The sequence below is a fragment of the Cynocephalus volans genome, chromosome 14, assembly GCF_027409185.1.
Source record: "Cynocephalus volans isolate mCynVol1 chromosome 14, mCynVol1.pri, whole genome shotgun sequence".
NCBI lineage: Eukaryota > Metazoa > Chordata > Mammalia > Dermoptera > Cynocephalidae > Cynocephalus > Cynocephalus volans.
In genome coordinates, this window is record NC_084473.1 from 74,054,154 (window position 1) to 74,071,241 (window position 17,088).

Sequence of the window (17,088 nt, forward strand, 5' to 3'; positions counted from 1 at the left end):
CGTCTTTGGGGGTAGCTAAATTCCATCCTTTTCAGCCACTTAATCAGAATAAATACGATCATCTAAATTCAATTTAACTGAATACTTTTCTATAAAACGAGGGAGGGACAAAGTTGGTGACTGCAGATAAAACTGATTGCTACTTATTACAAATGTGTTCAAAGCTTTGTAGCTACAGCTTGCCTGTAGTACGTATTTTGAATAGAAAAAAATTACTTTGGAGTTGCACAGGTATAGGTTTCTGGGCTAGTTAATAGCTTCGACTTTCTTTTGTGTCTCAGTCAAACTGGGAATAGTTTGAATCCTGACTCAGTCGCTGAACAAGTTACTTAAACTGTGTTTCAGCTTTTTCTTCTGTAAAATGAGCTTATTTAGGCTAGATAGATTGATTTGGAATAAAATAATGCAAGGCATAGTTATTTTGTATTTTGTCTGTTTTTATCATCTCGTGATGAGTACATTTTCTCTTCACGGGGACACAAAAAGTAAATTACTGACAGTCATTATTTTCTGAATAAGAATATATGTATAAATAAAATTCACCTATAATATAATAAAAATATGTTGTAAGTCAATATAAGTAAGATAGAAAATAGCATTTATTATACTGAGATTTCTACATGTATCATCTTATTTTTAATTAGTGTTTTCATACTTAGTCCTTTAAGTATTTTCTCCCTTCTTTAGCAGTTTTTTCCCTCAGTGTTCATCTCAACCTATTGTTTGACAGAAATCTAATACTTCAAAGATCCTCACTTACTCAATGTTCTCTCAACTGAATAGATATAGAGATTGTTATTAGGTATTTACAGTGATCTCTTGAAATATTCTAGGTGAGGAAGCACAACAAGGCCACATACACCACAGGATCTTCTCTTCAGTCTACAGTCTCTAGAGTCATCTCCTGGATGCAGATCACCCTGATTGTTGCCACCCACCCTCGTTTTCAGTTGATAGTGGAGAAAATCCTCAACAGAGCATGCAAAGCAAGATTATTTGCCTATTGCATCATGTCTGAATTTCTGAGTCTAATTTTCCAGACCTTACAAAACAAAATATATTAAAAATAAAATAAAGAAAAATAAATGAAGCCAGGAGGAAAAACAGAGGGAGCTTGGAAGGGAGGTAAGACAGGAGGAGAGAGAACAGAGAAAGAGAAGTAAGACAAAGAGACGGAGACAGAGAGGAAATGAGCAAATGAGAATCCAGAGAGAGAAAAAAAGAAAAACTAAGCTGATAACATTCTCTAGGGTCTACGTTTTGTGAAAGTTTTCTGATTAAATCATGTGGGGCACAGACACATGGCCTGGTTTTTCCCTTGGTAATAAAGAACAACCTCAAAACCCCTTAAAGGCCAAGAGATTAATTATACTTTTGTTTTTCATGATAGACAAAATCAATGTGTACTAGATTATGAGTATTTAAGGAAAACCACTGTCAGAAGTTTTTATTTTCAGCACCATAGTTGACAGCAAGAAGACTATTTACTGGTGAGATCGGGCAACCTGCACAACAGTTGTTTCTCTGAACACATAGGACAGTAAGTGATTAAATGGCATTGTTGCTGCAAGAATGTTGAGCAACAAGGTCAATTGAAATCAATGTCTGAATATATGTTTCTTAAGAGAAACTATTTATAAATTGAAGACAGTACATTGCTATTGTCATCTCTTATTGTGATTCTTCACTTTACCCTGGGTAAATTATGTGTAACAGGAACTTCCAACCTGTGGAGGTCAAATACAGCAAGACACAATGATTGACAGATGGATTAACTCATTGATTTGTTTATTCATTCAACAAACATTTACTGAGTGTAAAGAGTGTGCAATATATGCTGGTAGCTAATGATGATAAATGCAATTTAAACAGAATTTTGTATTTCCCACATTTTGTGCCTAGATTATTATCAAAACAAGTATGTAAGGCCGTAATTAAAATATATCCATTTGCAGAATTAATGTGTGACAGATGCAATAATAATTTATCTTAGAATAGGTTATAAAATCAAGACTGGAACTCAGGTCCTCTGATTCCATATATCATGGTCACTAGTTATGTCTTCAATCATTCCTTATTACAATGTGCTAACCCTCAGACAGGAGGGGGAGGAAAGACCTATAAGACTGATATCTGCTAATTAAACACAGACATCAGCAGACAATGAGTCAGGGGGAAAAAGACATTACAAAGAGACGTGGTGGCTCATAGGCCAGTAGGATATGATTACAACCTGGTCAAATTATTTATCATTTCGAGGAAATAATGCATCAATCTAACCCCTTAGATTAGGGCTGTGCATGGCAGTTCTCAGGGCGTAGAATACAAAAGAGACTCACACAGGACTTCTGCAGTGCTCATTCCAAAGCTGTGCAGAGCCAGGAGGTGCCCTGGCCCAGGAATGTGATTTGTCTCCTCTGTCTCTAGTATGATTCTTTGTGTGAAACTGTCCCCAGCTTATCTCATGCCTATGCCACTAAACAGTTAAACTCATAACTATATCATTCCCATTCTTTTATCAGGATTCTGTGGTAAATATTGCCGTCTTTCTATGCGCTGGACCAAATGTGCTGTCTTCTCAGTAAATTTTTAAACTGACATCTGAAGAATAATTTGGCTTTCTATACTTCTTATCTTTAGGGAGACTCTGCAACTAAGGATATGATTCCACTGTCAGTGATGGTTCTCATTGGAAATTACCAGGCTGGGATTATAGTTTACACCCCAATCTCACGAGCTTCATTAAGATGAGTAAAACTCCAGCTGACATCTATTGTCAAAAAGGCGCTGACAGATTTCCAAAGCCGCAAGGCCAGACTCTGGAATGTAGCAAATCCCAGTAAGAGTAGTACGTTATGCTACACATCCAGCCTGCCAGGGAGCCAGCTACCGCCCTGACCCAGAAGCACCTTCCATTTCATTGTGCCCTACTTTGAGTTTCTAATTCTTCTCTATCTGCATAAATATCCCAATACAAACATGTTTAACAATGCAAATTATGTTCTTTTGATCATATTACGACTTAAAATATTTTTTCTTGAAAGGGAACTGGATCATTTTACATAATCACATCAATTCACCATATATCCCTAAAGGATAATGAATAATGATGATTAAACACATCTAGGATACCTTCATTGAAACCTGGGGGACCAGATTTTTTTATGATTTCAGAATATTTCAGATTTTTAAGAAAACAAGTAAGCACATATTTCATATATTGCATATTATATCTTAGAAGAGTCTGGGCTACATCCTATAATCAAATACGTGAATTTTTTTTTCAGATAAGTGTATAAATCTCTACAGTAAAAGAGACAAAGAAAGGTTAAAAAGAGTCTTGTGAAGGCTTAGGTCAAATTTTGGTGACAAATAAATTACAAAACAACTTCCATTTTTCAGAATGTTTGAATCTCAGAACTATGGATGAGGATTGTGGACCTCTTTTATTATTTGAGAACAGTTTTATTTTATTTTATTTGTTTTGCTTTTATTGACACATGCCAATATAATTCTTTTTTTGAAGTGATATTTTAATGAATTATTTTAAATTCACAAAAAATGTATATATTTATCCTGTACATCATATTATAAAATACGTATACAGTGTAGAATGGCTAAATTGAGCTAATATGTATTAACTCGCATATTTATCATATTTTTGTAGTGAGAACACTAAAATCTCTCTTAGCAATTTTCAAGAATAAAGACTAATACCATGTGATCTCATGTATATGTGGAATTCAAAAAACTTGAACTCACAGAAATAGAGAGTAGAACGGTGGTTACCAGGGGACTGGGGGAGTAGGGGGCTGCGTTGGAGAGTTGCTCATCAAAGGTTGCAAAAATTTTTAGTTAGACAAGAGGAAGAAGTTCAAGAGCTGTATTGTATAGTTAATAATAATGATAACCAAAGAGCATTTAGTGCTTATTATATTTTCACAATCTTACTAATTAGGTTCTATTACTGTCTACGTAGAAATAAGGAGGAATCAAACACTCGAACACATTTCAGCAAGCTACTCAAAGTCACAAAGTTAGTAAGCTGCTGAGAACATAATAAAAATCAGTGTTCTTGCCCTCAAACATGACACTACATTAATTCTAGAAGAGAAACTAGAGAAAATATGCCAGTTAACTCTTTTAGCTCCCTCCTCACTGTATTCACTTAGAAGTGGAAAGAAGTACAGACTTGGGTTGAAAATTTGAGAAAGGCACTTGAAACTCCCTAACGCTTATTTATGAAATTGCAGGCTAACAGCCCATATATTAATAGTGTCATTAAAATGACTAAATGAGATAATGTCATGTGGCCTGGCACAGTATGTTCATAAGTGATCCTCAGATGCCTGGGCACTGCCCTTGGCAGGATTTAAGAAGAAATCCCCAGGCTCAGACTGCTCCTCATCTCCTTTCCAGGTCTTATCACTGACCTCAAAAGACTGAATGCAGAGACACAGAACTCTTCTTTCTCCCGCTCAGACAATCACTCTTCCCCAACATTTCCATATCACCACCTATGACACCTCCCAGTCCCAAGAAAACACAACAGCTTGCACTTGGACACATGTCTCATTATCTGTTGTACACAGCTCCATTTGAGCTCCTCTCCCAGACCCAATGGATTTTAACATATGTCCTTATCAACAGTCTCTCTCCAGATATTCTTCCCCGAACATCTACATCTTGAAATCAGGTTGCCATTGAATAAAAAAATTCCTCAGAAATTCTTTCCAGAAGCAGCTGTCTTTCATTTGTTTACTGTCTCTCACTCTAATTCACATAGGATCTGGAGGAATGCAGGGATTGTCTTTGTCACTTCTATACCACAAAACATAGAAGCAATCTGAAAAGAACATGCATATCTACTGTATCCACATTGTTGTGAATTACTCTCACTTCTCTTCTGTTTCACTACATAAGCTTCTCTATGATGATTACCCTCTAACCATGAGCAGTAGCCATTCTTTCTAACAAACTCAGGAGGCTAAATTGGCCACTTTTCTCAATCTCTTCCCTTTATCAAGCGTTTCTTCTTGGTTGGATGATTGACATTGACCTTTACCAAAATTTTGGGGAGGCGCTTGTCTCCACACCTTTCCAGCCACTTCTTCATTCTCTGTTCGCTGTGCTAGCAAAACTCTTTTAGAACAATCTGTAAATACTATCTCTACTACTTTTCTCCCATTTGTCTCCTGAACCTCATTCACAACTCAGTGCCACAATTCCACAGAAACTGACAGTGTTATGCATGTGGCCAATTCTCCATCTTTTTCTTTTTATCTCAGCTCCCAGTCTCTGACCATGTGGACCTCATTCTTCTTGAAACACTTTATTTACTTGGTGGCATGCCACCATATTCTTTTGTTTTTTCTCCATGCTAAATTGCTCTTCCTTCTTTTCACAATTTTTGGGTTTCTGTTCTATTGCCTAGAGCTGAGGAATTGACTGTACAATTTGCTCTAATGACTGCAGCTGAGTAATTGGCCCTGCAATTCACTTAGACTTCAGGACCGAAAGACTCAGAACTGTCATTGACATCTTTATTTATTTTATTTTATCTCACAGCTCATCTATCAGCATATGTAGGTGGGCTATAGATCAAAAAATCTTCTTCTACTACCTCCGTACCATTGTCTGAGTTCAAGCCCAGGATATTTACCTGGATATCCAAGGAGGCTCCTGACATGTTTCCCTGCTTCTTCTCTTGCTCTATTTTTCCACAATTTAGTCTCATGATAATACAGAACAGCCAGAGAGAGATTTCAAAAGTGTATCAGATCATGCCACCTCTCTACTGAAATTCCAGTAAATTATTTTCTCATTAGAGTCTAATTTATCAAGGGTCTTCTCATATGTCCTGGCCCTGGGTGGGTGCTTCAATTTAAAAGCTTCTCTCTTCTCTTTGACCCCTCCTCTTGACACACTGTCTTCCTTCCTGATTCTAGAACACACCAAATTGCTCCTGCCTAAGAGATTTCCATCTTTCTGTTCACTTTTTGAATAAGGTCTTAAACTACCTTGCCCCTACCTGTTCTTGCAAGGCCCATGAGATAAGAATAGTTTTCCAATTTTTAAATGGTTGAAAAAAATAAATAAAAAGAAGAATAGTATTGCATGACATATAGAAATTATACAAAATTCAAATTTCAGTGTCCAGAAGTAAAGTTTTATTTGATCATTTGTTTACAAATATTCTGTAGTTACTTTTGCACTATAACAGTACAGTTAAGGAGTTGCAACAGAAACTTGCAAAGTTTAAATATCTACTATCTGAACATTTATAGAAAAAGTTTGCTGACTCCAGAGATTAGAATAGTTCTCAAAGTGTGGCTCTTGGTATCAGCCTCACCTGGAAACTTGTTAAAAATGCACATCCTTGGACCTCACCAAACACCTGCTAAATCGGAAACTCTGGGATACGGCCCAACAATCTCCATGCTTACCAGAGCTCCAGGGCATTCCCGTATATGCTGACATTTGAGAATCACTGATCTAGATTATTTGAGTGGTTAATTCTCCTACTCCTCAGGTAACCCAGCTTCTCGATGAATTCTTTCTTGATACGATCTTTAAAATTGCATCCCTGTTTTGTTGATTAGTCTGCTTAATTTTCCTTTATATCATGTGTCACTGTGTAACACTACATTTACTTATTTTATTTCTTTATTTTCTCCCTTCCTTCACTAGAATATAAGCCATGGATTTTATCCATTATGTTAACTGCTGAACTCCTAGCACATAGAACAATGCCTGATAGATAGGAGGTCTAAATATTTGTTAACAAATGAATGGCTGAATACATAATTCAATATTTTGTTTTGTTTTGTTTTGTTTTTTAATTAATGTTTCCTTGAATAACTACCTCCATCCCCCATTGTGACAATTTGCCTTTCTCTCCTCTGACAGGGGGATAAAAAGAAAATCAGCTTTCTAGTTTCTGACTTTGTAAATAAGTTATATATTTTTGTAGTCAAAAGTGACTGAGAATCACAGTCTGAGATTATCTGGTGAATTCCATTACTTTGTTGCATGTTTGAAATTGTCGTTATTTTTTAGAATGTTTATGCCGTGCTTTAGCGTTGCTTATAAAGAAATTGTTTGAATGTACATGTGAATATATTGTACATATACAAGTATGTATGTAAAGTGAGGTATTGTTTTAATCTCAAGATAATTCTAAATAAAAAGCATTATGAACTTCACCAAAATCCTTTGTTGGCCAATGATTGACTTTAAATTGTTATCTTTGTAAATCAATTTTCCAAATAAGCTTTATTGCTCTGAGTCGCCCTGCACACTCTGGGATTAAACATTAGGATCTAGTAAAATAGACTGGTACATAGTTACTTCCGTCTTCAATGTGACCTGAATTTTTTTTCTTTCATTCATTTTGGATAATGATCTGGTCATTTTTCTCTTGGCCATCAATGTTGTTCCTTTTCCTATTTTGTTTTCACCTCTTACTCTGTTTTAACATGTATAAAGGGCCTTCAAAGTTCATGGAAAATGCATATTATATTTTAAAAAGTATGCATTTTGAAGTTCTTTGCACCAAAATAAACTTGTACTAACTTCTTCTAACATGTCTGAAGAGGATTTAGGTTGATGCACTAGAAAGGATAAATTTGAAAATAGCCCTTATAAGAGCAACAAATTCTGCTAAAATGAAGCAAGGACAAACATCAAATTCATGGTGGAGGCTGGGTAGAAGAACAGGGAAATCACTGATGTTTTACAAAAAGTATATGGGGACAATGAACCAAAGAAATCAGCAGTTTACAAATGGATAAGTCATTTTAAGATGGAACAAGATGATGTTGGATAAATGAAGCCCTTGGTGACAGACCATTCACATCAATTTGCAAGGGAAAAATTATTATTATTTTTTTTGTTCTCTGATTGAAGAGGATCAACAATTAACAGCAGAAACAATAGCTAACACTAAAGACATCTCAATCGGTTCAACTTTCACTGTTCTGACTGAAAAACTGGAGTTGAGATTTCTGCTTCATGGGTGCCAAAACTGTTGCACCCAGATCAGCTGCAGACAAGAGCAGAGCTTTGAAGGGAAATTTTAAACAAGTGGGATTAAGATTCTGAAGCATTTCTTCAAAGAATTGTAACAGCAGATGAAACATAGCTCTACTAGTAAAATCCTGGAGACAAAGTACTATCAAAGCCGTGGCTACCGAGAGTTCAAGGTCTTCCAGTCAAAGCCAAAGTTGACTGATCAAGAGCAAAGGCCATGGCAACAGTTTTGTTGTTGTTGTTGTTGATACTCAAAAGTATTTTGCTTGTTGACTTTCTGGAACGTCAAAGAACAATAACATCTGCTTACTGTGAGAATGTGCTGAGAAAATTAGCCAAAACTTTACCAGAAAAATGCATGGAAAGCTTCACTACAAACCTTTCCCCACCATGACAAAGCTCCTGCTCATGCTTCTTATCAAACAAGAGCAATTTTGTAAAGGTTTTGATGAGGGATCATTATTCATCCATCATATAGTCCTGATTTGTCTCCTTTTAGCTTCTTTTTGTTTCCTAATCTTAAAAAATCTGGAAAGGGCTCCATTTTTCTTGTTAATAATGTAAATAGAAAAGACTTCATTGCCATGGTTTAATTCCCAGGACCCTCATGTCTTTAAGGAAGAACTAAATGGCTGCTATCATCGATTACTAAAGTGTCTTGAATTTGACAAGACTTATGTTGAGCAACAAAGTTTATATATTTTCTGTTGTTGTTGTTTTATCTTTTAATTACATTTTCCACAATTTTTTGGAAGTACCCTCATATTCACACCTGGAAATAGCCATATCTCATCTCATGTGATTGTGCTTGATTCAGATGCCCCATTCCCAGTTCCCTCAATTAGGATGCAATTTTGGTCATCCTTAGCTAACTTTGATTTTCAGTTTAGATTCCCAAACAGGAATTTTCAAAAATTTTTGCTTTACTTATTTCATGGATGTTCTCAATAATCAGTTCGTCCTTTTACCCTGACTACTTAATATCTACTTCTCCTTAATGCATCACCACACGTAAAAAAATGAAACCAAACCTTCCACTGTCTTCTTGGTTCCAGGGCATCAATCCTACTGAACTTATTTCAGCCTTTTGAATATCATCTCTAATTTATAGTTATATACTGATAATTGTGGTTATCTCTAGTCTTTTCGATATGATGGCAACTTCTGCAGGCCAGGGGTTATGTGTTGTTTTAGTATTTCCAGGACTTAGTACAGTACAGTACAGTACTTGGAAGACAGTAGGTGCTTCATAGTTATATTAAGAAGAGGATGAATGAGTAACATTGAGAAGACTTTATATGTATTTTAAATAAGTTCACCATTAGATATACTGGCCTGTTCTTTCTTCTTTACCTTCACTTTACTGGATAAGTACTTAATGAATGATCTCTAACTTCTCAGTAGTGGGGTTATGACTTGTCAGTCTTACACAATTGGAGTGGGCTTAGATAATTCCCGTCTTCAAATCCTGTTCTCTATCTGCTCCCAGATTTATGTGTCACATTTTGCCACCATCATCTTTAAACTTAATCAGACCCTAACCCAGAATCTATCCTGTGATGCTGCAATGGCCAATAATAAACATTTTTTTTTTTAATAGGCCAGTGTGTATTTTTCTCCATTTAAATGAGAAACAGATAGATATTTTAGGAAAGACAATTATGTTAAGAGATTTTAGTTTTTAATATTTATAACAAATTTTTATCATTTAAAAAATAACACAATGCACTTGATTATCATAGTTTTAAAGGACCATTTTGGCATTCCACATGAGTCCATTGAAATCATAAGTTGTCTTGCCTGGATGAACAAGATAATACCATTTCTACTCTAGTTTATTGTTTTATATACAATAATAGAACTTAGATCAGTTCTTACTACAGGAATGTTGCACAATGGCATTCTGGTTTCTAATTTAGCAAGTCACTCTTCTTTACATCATGGTCACATAACTAATTTATAGAAATGAAAAGCAAATTTGAAATTGTTGTAATTGTGAGCTGAGGAAAAAGCACACTGTTCAGTTGTCACTATCTCTAATTTTCCCACCATCTTTTTTTTCAGCTGGCTGCTACTTAATACAGGCAAAGAGTTTTATTCAATTTGATGCCTCAGCATTTTACTATGGCAATGTAGTAGTCTTTTTTTTTTTTTTCTTTTTAAAATTAGGCCTTTCTGTATTGGGCATTACACTTCAGAAAATGACACATTTATGTTTTTTAAAAGCAAGAAAAATATTTGCCTTTAAGAAAACTTAAAGCAGCAAGAAGTCCTTAGAAGGAAAGAAAATGCTGGGATAGTATCTACCACTTAACATACATTACAGTTATAGTTTGACCTATGATTACCTCAGAACAGTGAAATATCAAATGGACTCAAGAGATTTGGAGTTTTCTTTCAACACCCTCAAAACCCCCAAATTTCTATGAAAAAAATAGTTAAGCCATATCCAGATTCTGTTAATTTTATTATGCTGCCTGCCTATCTCATGGAAGTGGTGGGAAAGCTAATTAAAATGGCCACGGGGAACTTTTAAATAGGTAGCTGCATGGAGTAAAAGTTTAAAAAAAAAAAAATAGCATTTAGTTAAGCAACAGGCATTACTTGGCATCTGGCATTTGATGTTTCTAATGTTTTCCCCTAACTCCTCCCTCCTCCTCTTTTTAAAATCATTGAACTTTCACATTATTTGTAAATGTGATAATGTTACTTTTTAAGGTAAATTTATAAACTTATTAAACACTCTGCAATCAACTTTACTAAATAGCAGGTGTAAACCATGATTTAAATTACTCTTGTGTAATTTAAAAAGTCTAATATAAAAAAACTCAGCTTCCACAGATGTTTGAGTCGAAAGCTTCCACTTATCAGTCTCACTCTAATTGCAACCAAATTAATACTATTTACTTTGATTTATGGGCAAAATGCTAATTTTGACTTGGCTGCCCTTCTGGGAATTATACAAACCCCGGCAGTAGCTTTGCTTCTTCTCCCATCAAAACTGCACTGGGGGGTAGAGGAAGCTCCTGAACGTGGGAGAGGGTGGCCATATCCGAAGTGGCCCACCTTCTACCGCCTTAACCCTTTAAAACCTGGTTTCTGTTCTATGGAACAACATGCACTTCCATACATGTGATATATCTCTCAGACTTTGAACACAGTTTCATTTCAGCATAGAGCAGGGAGATGCTCCTTTTTTCTTTTACACCATTCCTCTTCCCCAGTGTCCCTTCTTCTACTCCCTACCTTTCACACTTCACTTAGTTAATACCAACTTATGTTTGATATCCGGTCCATTTATATCCTTTCAGTAGTCTTATAATTATCTGCAATCAATTTAGCAAGAGAGCTCTCCTGAAACAAAGGAGGTATTGAAAGCTATAATTGATAAGTGGCCTTGAAGGGGAATTTGAGAGCCAAGAGTCAGCACTTCATGTCTAACCATCCCCATTCTACCTAGAGTCTTCGTTCATTGGATTCCTTGAATTATCTCTGTTTTACTGTAATAAAGAAGGAGGTAGTTTCCTTATATTCTCCTCAGGCTGGTAAGGTGTTCATCCACTGGTTTCCATAACTTTTATTTCTGTCTACCGTCTTTGTGTGTTCACGTATCTAACTCACACTAGACGATGGGCTGGTTGGTCCCCATGAGAAAGCCTTACACTGGGTACATTCCCAGTGGATACTGGATAAAGAAATGGAAGAGTAGATTAATGAACAAACTATGGCAAACCAATATCATCACTTATGTTATAATAGATTGATATTTGCCCTTGTATCCTTTAATGGCAGGAGAGGAGGAGTGGAGAACAAAACAACAAGGTGAGAAAAAAAGAATATATCTAGATACTGCTGACTAGCATTTGGACCAAGAAGTCAAATTGAGACAATTTACTAATCAACTACTAAACTAAGCAACCAATTCTATGTACTTGGTTCTGTAATAGAGTCTTTCACATACATTATCTGTTATGTTAATATAAGTTTAAGTTAGTAGAAAGAAGGCATTTTACATTAAAACAATAACGTATTTGTTACTGTGATTATTGATGCTTATCTGACGACTTTGCACAGTGCAAAGACTAAGCTCAAATATGTTCCCTCGGAGTGATGAGAGACTATTTCCATTTCATTTAAAGAAATGCAATAGAAACTATTTTTTTCCTGCTAAATACACAGATAACAAGGAAAGACTGGAACAGATTAATCTTGTATCTTAAAAATATGACCACCAAAAAAATACATCTTTCCATCCTAATGGAAAATAAGTGGGGAAATATACTGCCCTATGGCCAGGGAGAAATAAATTCTCTTTCATCGGGCTGCTGATGCATATCCTACAAAGTTAATTACTGTAAAGCTGGTCAATAAAGCCAATCTTTTAAATGGATAATTTCTAATTGTAGAAGAAGAATTTATTCCTTAGGCTTAGATTATTGAGCTTACTTATGATTAAAAGTAAATCCTACCAAGAAAACCTCACTGAGATTTGGAATCTGCCTATTTGCTTTCTGCTATTCATCAGGGCAGAGGAATTGACACATACATGCTGATGTTCCATGCCCTCATTTGTTATATATATATTTATGGAATATATATATGGAATTTATTTATAACATATAAAATATATATGTATATTTATATATATGGTTATATAAATTTTTAGGAGAAAATGAAATTTACGTAACCTAGTAAATTTACCTTTATATTATGTTTAGAATGTGCCCTAAAATATTTTTTATATATATGAGATATAAATGTAAATACTGCATAAAAATCTTTAGAGCTGACTTTTTGCATTAATTCCAGAATAACAAATACTCTAGAGACTAACACTTTAGGTAGGACCAACGCACATCTACTTTTGCATGTTTTGTTTTGTTTAATTTCTGGTTTATTGTTAGTTTATATTTTTGTTTATTTTGGCAGTTAATTGTCATTGGTACATCTTTGCAGTAAGAGCTGTAGTATAAATCAGATACACGCATTTAAAGGACTTCAAGTAGCTCAATCCACTATTCTCAGGGCTATTTCAATGCCTCCAAAACTCTTTAAACACTCTTGCCAAGGCCCTTTTCCAGACCATGTTTGAACAATTTCTCTTTGATTTGGGTATAGCTTTTGAAGAAATAGTGATCATCAAATAAACTGGCAACAGAAGAAGAAAAGAAAAAAAAAAAGAAAGATAAAGAAATGCCTAACCATTTGTTCTTTGGTCCACTCCCATACCTGTCTTGTTACCCTTAGTATGTTTCAGAAGAAAATTTGCAAATCAAAGTCTGTAAGTACAGCAGATATGGAAACAACGTAAGTCTCGATCTATGGATAGAGGATAAAGAAAATGTGGTACATATACATATTCATACACATATACATATAAATGTGGTACATATACATATGCCCGCCTAACAATAGAGTTATTTTATGTACAATAGAATATTATTCAGCCATTTGCCACAACATGGATAGACCTGAAGGATATTATGCAAAGGGAATTTACCCAGACACATGAAAAAAAAAACATTGCATTATCTCACTTACATGTTGAATTAAAAAAAGAAGTCAAATATTTGGACATATACAGATAGAGAATAAAACCGTGGTTACCCTGGATGGGGGGCAGAGAAGGAAATGGGGAGATGCAGGTCAGAGGATACAAAGCAGATACGTAGGATAAACAAGTCTACAGATCCAATGTGCAATATAAGGACTACAGTTAATAAAATTGTCTTGTATTAGGGATTTTTGTTAAATAAGTAGATTTTAGCTGTTTTTGCCACAAAAAGTAACTATGTGAGATGATAGGTACGTTAATATGCTTCACTATAGCAATCATTTTAAAGTCTATATGTATTCCGTAACATACAGACAGTAGAATGTTGTAAACCTCAAATATAAACAATAAAATTTATTTTTGAAAAAGTCTGGAGGTATTGTATACACATATAGGAATCTCTATCTTGACAAACGTTCCAAAAAGGTATCAACAACCCTTGTAAGGAAATATATTTTCTCATCAATATCTTCCATTTTTAAAATCAGTTTTAGAAGTGATGCTTTCTATTCTTATCTTTTAATTCCACCTCCAGTGGAAATGATTTTTCCCTGTCTGCGTGTGTTTTTTGAGTATGGTCTCTGCCATGCTTCTGACATTTCTTCATAACGGTTCATAATCCCATGGAATGGGAATCTTTGGCTATCACACCTGCTACTGAAGTTTATCTCCTAATTTTGCAATTCTTTGCTAATAGTTCAATATTATTGTGGTTTGAAATATTTCTTTAGACATAATTTTTATAGACAGAAGTGGAATTTCAATCAGGACATAAATCCCAATTCGAAATAAGTCATTAAAAGATGTTGCTACTAGTTTGGATTTTCATCAATCTTTTAAGTTTACAATTTAAATCCTTAAGAAATACATTATAAAATCAATTCTCTATTTGGTAAAATTCTGTTCACAACTAATCCTCATTGTGTGTTTTCTCATAAAAATAAGTAATTGCAACAACTGGACCACTGACTGCTATGTTCATCCAAATTGCCAGTGAGCCCTGCATATCTCCAGAAGTCTCTGAACCCTCCTGCCAGAGTCAACGCTCCTCCTTTGACAATCTCTGACTCCCCATTGTGGCCCTTGTCGCTGTGTATTATAATTGCTTTTTTACTTCTCTGTATCCCCCATTAGAGTATAGCTCCTCAGAGGAAGAAATTATGCCCATATTGAATCCCCAGTTTTTAATACAGGTGTTATAGTATCTATTTAATAAATATGTTCCAATGAAAAAAATGAATATCAAATAGTCAATTAAGGACATGTGTAAAGAGTCACATGTGCATGTTCTACTGTCTACTGGTATTGATAGTTTGTACTTATTGAGAATATATTATAATTGAGCCAACTGTTATAGAGAACAATGTAACTATTTTCATCTGATCATGAAAGTAACAAGTAACATTATTCCACTTGCATGAGTCAGGGTTCTCCATAGAGACAGAATCAATAGGATCTGTTATAATTATATGAGAGGGATTTATTAGGGGAATTCGCTCACGTGGCTATGAAGAAAAGTTTCCACGATAGGCTGTCTATAAACCAGATGCTGGTAGCATGGTTCAGTCCGAGTCCAAAGGCCTCAAAACAAGGGAAGCTGATGGTGTCCTTGGTGTAAGTTCTGGAACCCAAAAGCTGAAGAGTCTCAAACTCTGATGTCCACGGACAGGAGAGAAAAATGTATCCCACCTCCAGAGGATCGAGAGAGAAAGCTTCACCTCTTTCCTCTGTCTTTTGTTCTCTCCGTACTCCCGGCAGATTGGATGGTTCCTACCCACACCTAGGGTCAGTCTTTCAGACCCAGGCCACTCAGAATCTCATATTAATCTCTCCTGCAAACACCCTCATGGACACACCTGAAAAGATTGCTTTACCAGGTTTCTCAGCATTCCTTCATCTAACCAGTTGACATCTAGAATTAACCTTCATACCACTGAATGTGGTTGTATTTCCAATGAACATTGAATCTTGCTACGTGGATTTTAGTCAAGATAGTTAACGGAAGAAAAAAATTAAGGCGATAACAGTTTCTCGCCATAGAATTACTATGAGAATTAAGCATACTAATATATGTAGTTCATAATAACAATGTATGTAAATAACACATAATATCATTTATTCACTTAGAAGATTTTATTGTTTTACTTGTCTTTGTCTTCATCCTTTTGTTCTGCTATAACAGAATATCTGAGACTGGGTAGTTCTGGAGGTTGGAAAGTCCAAGATCAAGGAGCCAGCATCTTGTGAAGAATTTCTTGCTGAGATCTAACATACTGGGAGGTGAAAAGGCAAAAGGGACAAATGCTGTGCCCTCACATGGCACAAGAGTGAAAGGTCTTTACATGAGCTGGCAAAATCCTGTATAGAGCCTCTGTTATAAGGGCCTTGATTCCATTCATAATGGAAGAGCCCTCATGGTCTAATCACCTCCTAAAGGCCCCACCTCTTAAAACTATCATATTATCACCGCCTCAGCTTGGAGGGAATACATTCAAACCACAGCACATTTTGAAGTTGTGTGAGTATAGATTGTGCACGTGTGTGTGTGTTTTACTTCCTTCAGAAGGTTTTTTAAAAACAGACAAATAACTGGAAAATTTCCCCCAATAAGAAATATTATGTGTTGAGCCTTTACTCTTTTTGAAAATAAACATGACATTTGCCAGCAAACTGTTTTTATAAGTAGAAGAATCCTATCTTTTGTTTTATCTTATTTGCCCTGAGTTGATATTGGGGTTGAATGAAACAGTTTGAGTAGAATGCTCATCAAACCCAGAGTAGAAAAAGGGAGATATTTAAACTCTATTGGTGCAGCTCTTCTCTTCTGATGACAGTTCTGCCTCTTCTTGTCCCACTTAACCTCACGATGAGGAAATCAGAGAATGCTCTCTAATAAAAAAAGCTTTATCGGTTCCTAAATGGAGGCAGCTTGTATTAATCAACCTGTCACCACTGAACTTGTTTCAGAAGTCATTACTACTTTTAGATTCTAAAAGAATGTATATAAAGAAAAGAATAATTTTTTTAAATAGACATCTATAACTATATCTGCATCTATATTCATATCTATATATATCTATCATTTCAGGGGGAAAATAATTTCATAGGTTTTTGTATAAAATATACAAATGGACAATTTACAAACAAATGTTTTCTAACATCAGGACTTTAAATTAAATAGGAGGGAAATCAGCAGAAACTTTTTCATGTCAGGTATAACAGGGGGTTGATATTTGGGGAAATGGGGCCAGCCACATGAATAGGGAACCAGATCTGTTGCAATTTTTAAGGTCTATTTTAAAGACCTCCTGCCCAGAAACAGCTCCCAAACTGGTGTTTAAAACCCCTATTAGATATCTTAAGCCCTAAAGATTTTGGTCCTCACATTTTCCTATTAAACTGAAATTGCTTTACAGGATGTAACACCATGGGAAGCATCAGCTAACACCTGATCAGGGATTGCTTTCCAATCTGGCAGACAGCTAATTAAGTGAGATAGGTCC

At 35.3% G+C, this 17,088-nt stretch overlaps 1 protein-coding gene across 1 annotated transcript in view; it reads right to left on the minus strand.

Moving 5' to 3' along the window:
• LRRTM4 (leucine rich repeat transmembrane neuronal 4) overlaps positions 1–17,088 on the minus strand; it is a 765,263-nt gene that overhangs the window by 612,012 nt on the left and 136,163 nt on the right. The gene's annotated exons all lie outside the window — the stretch shown is intronic.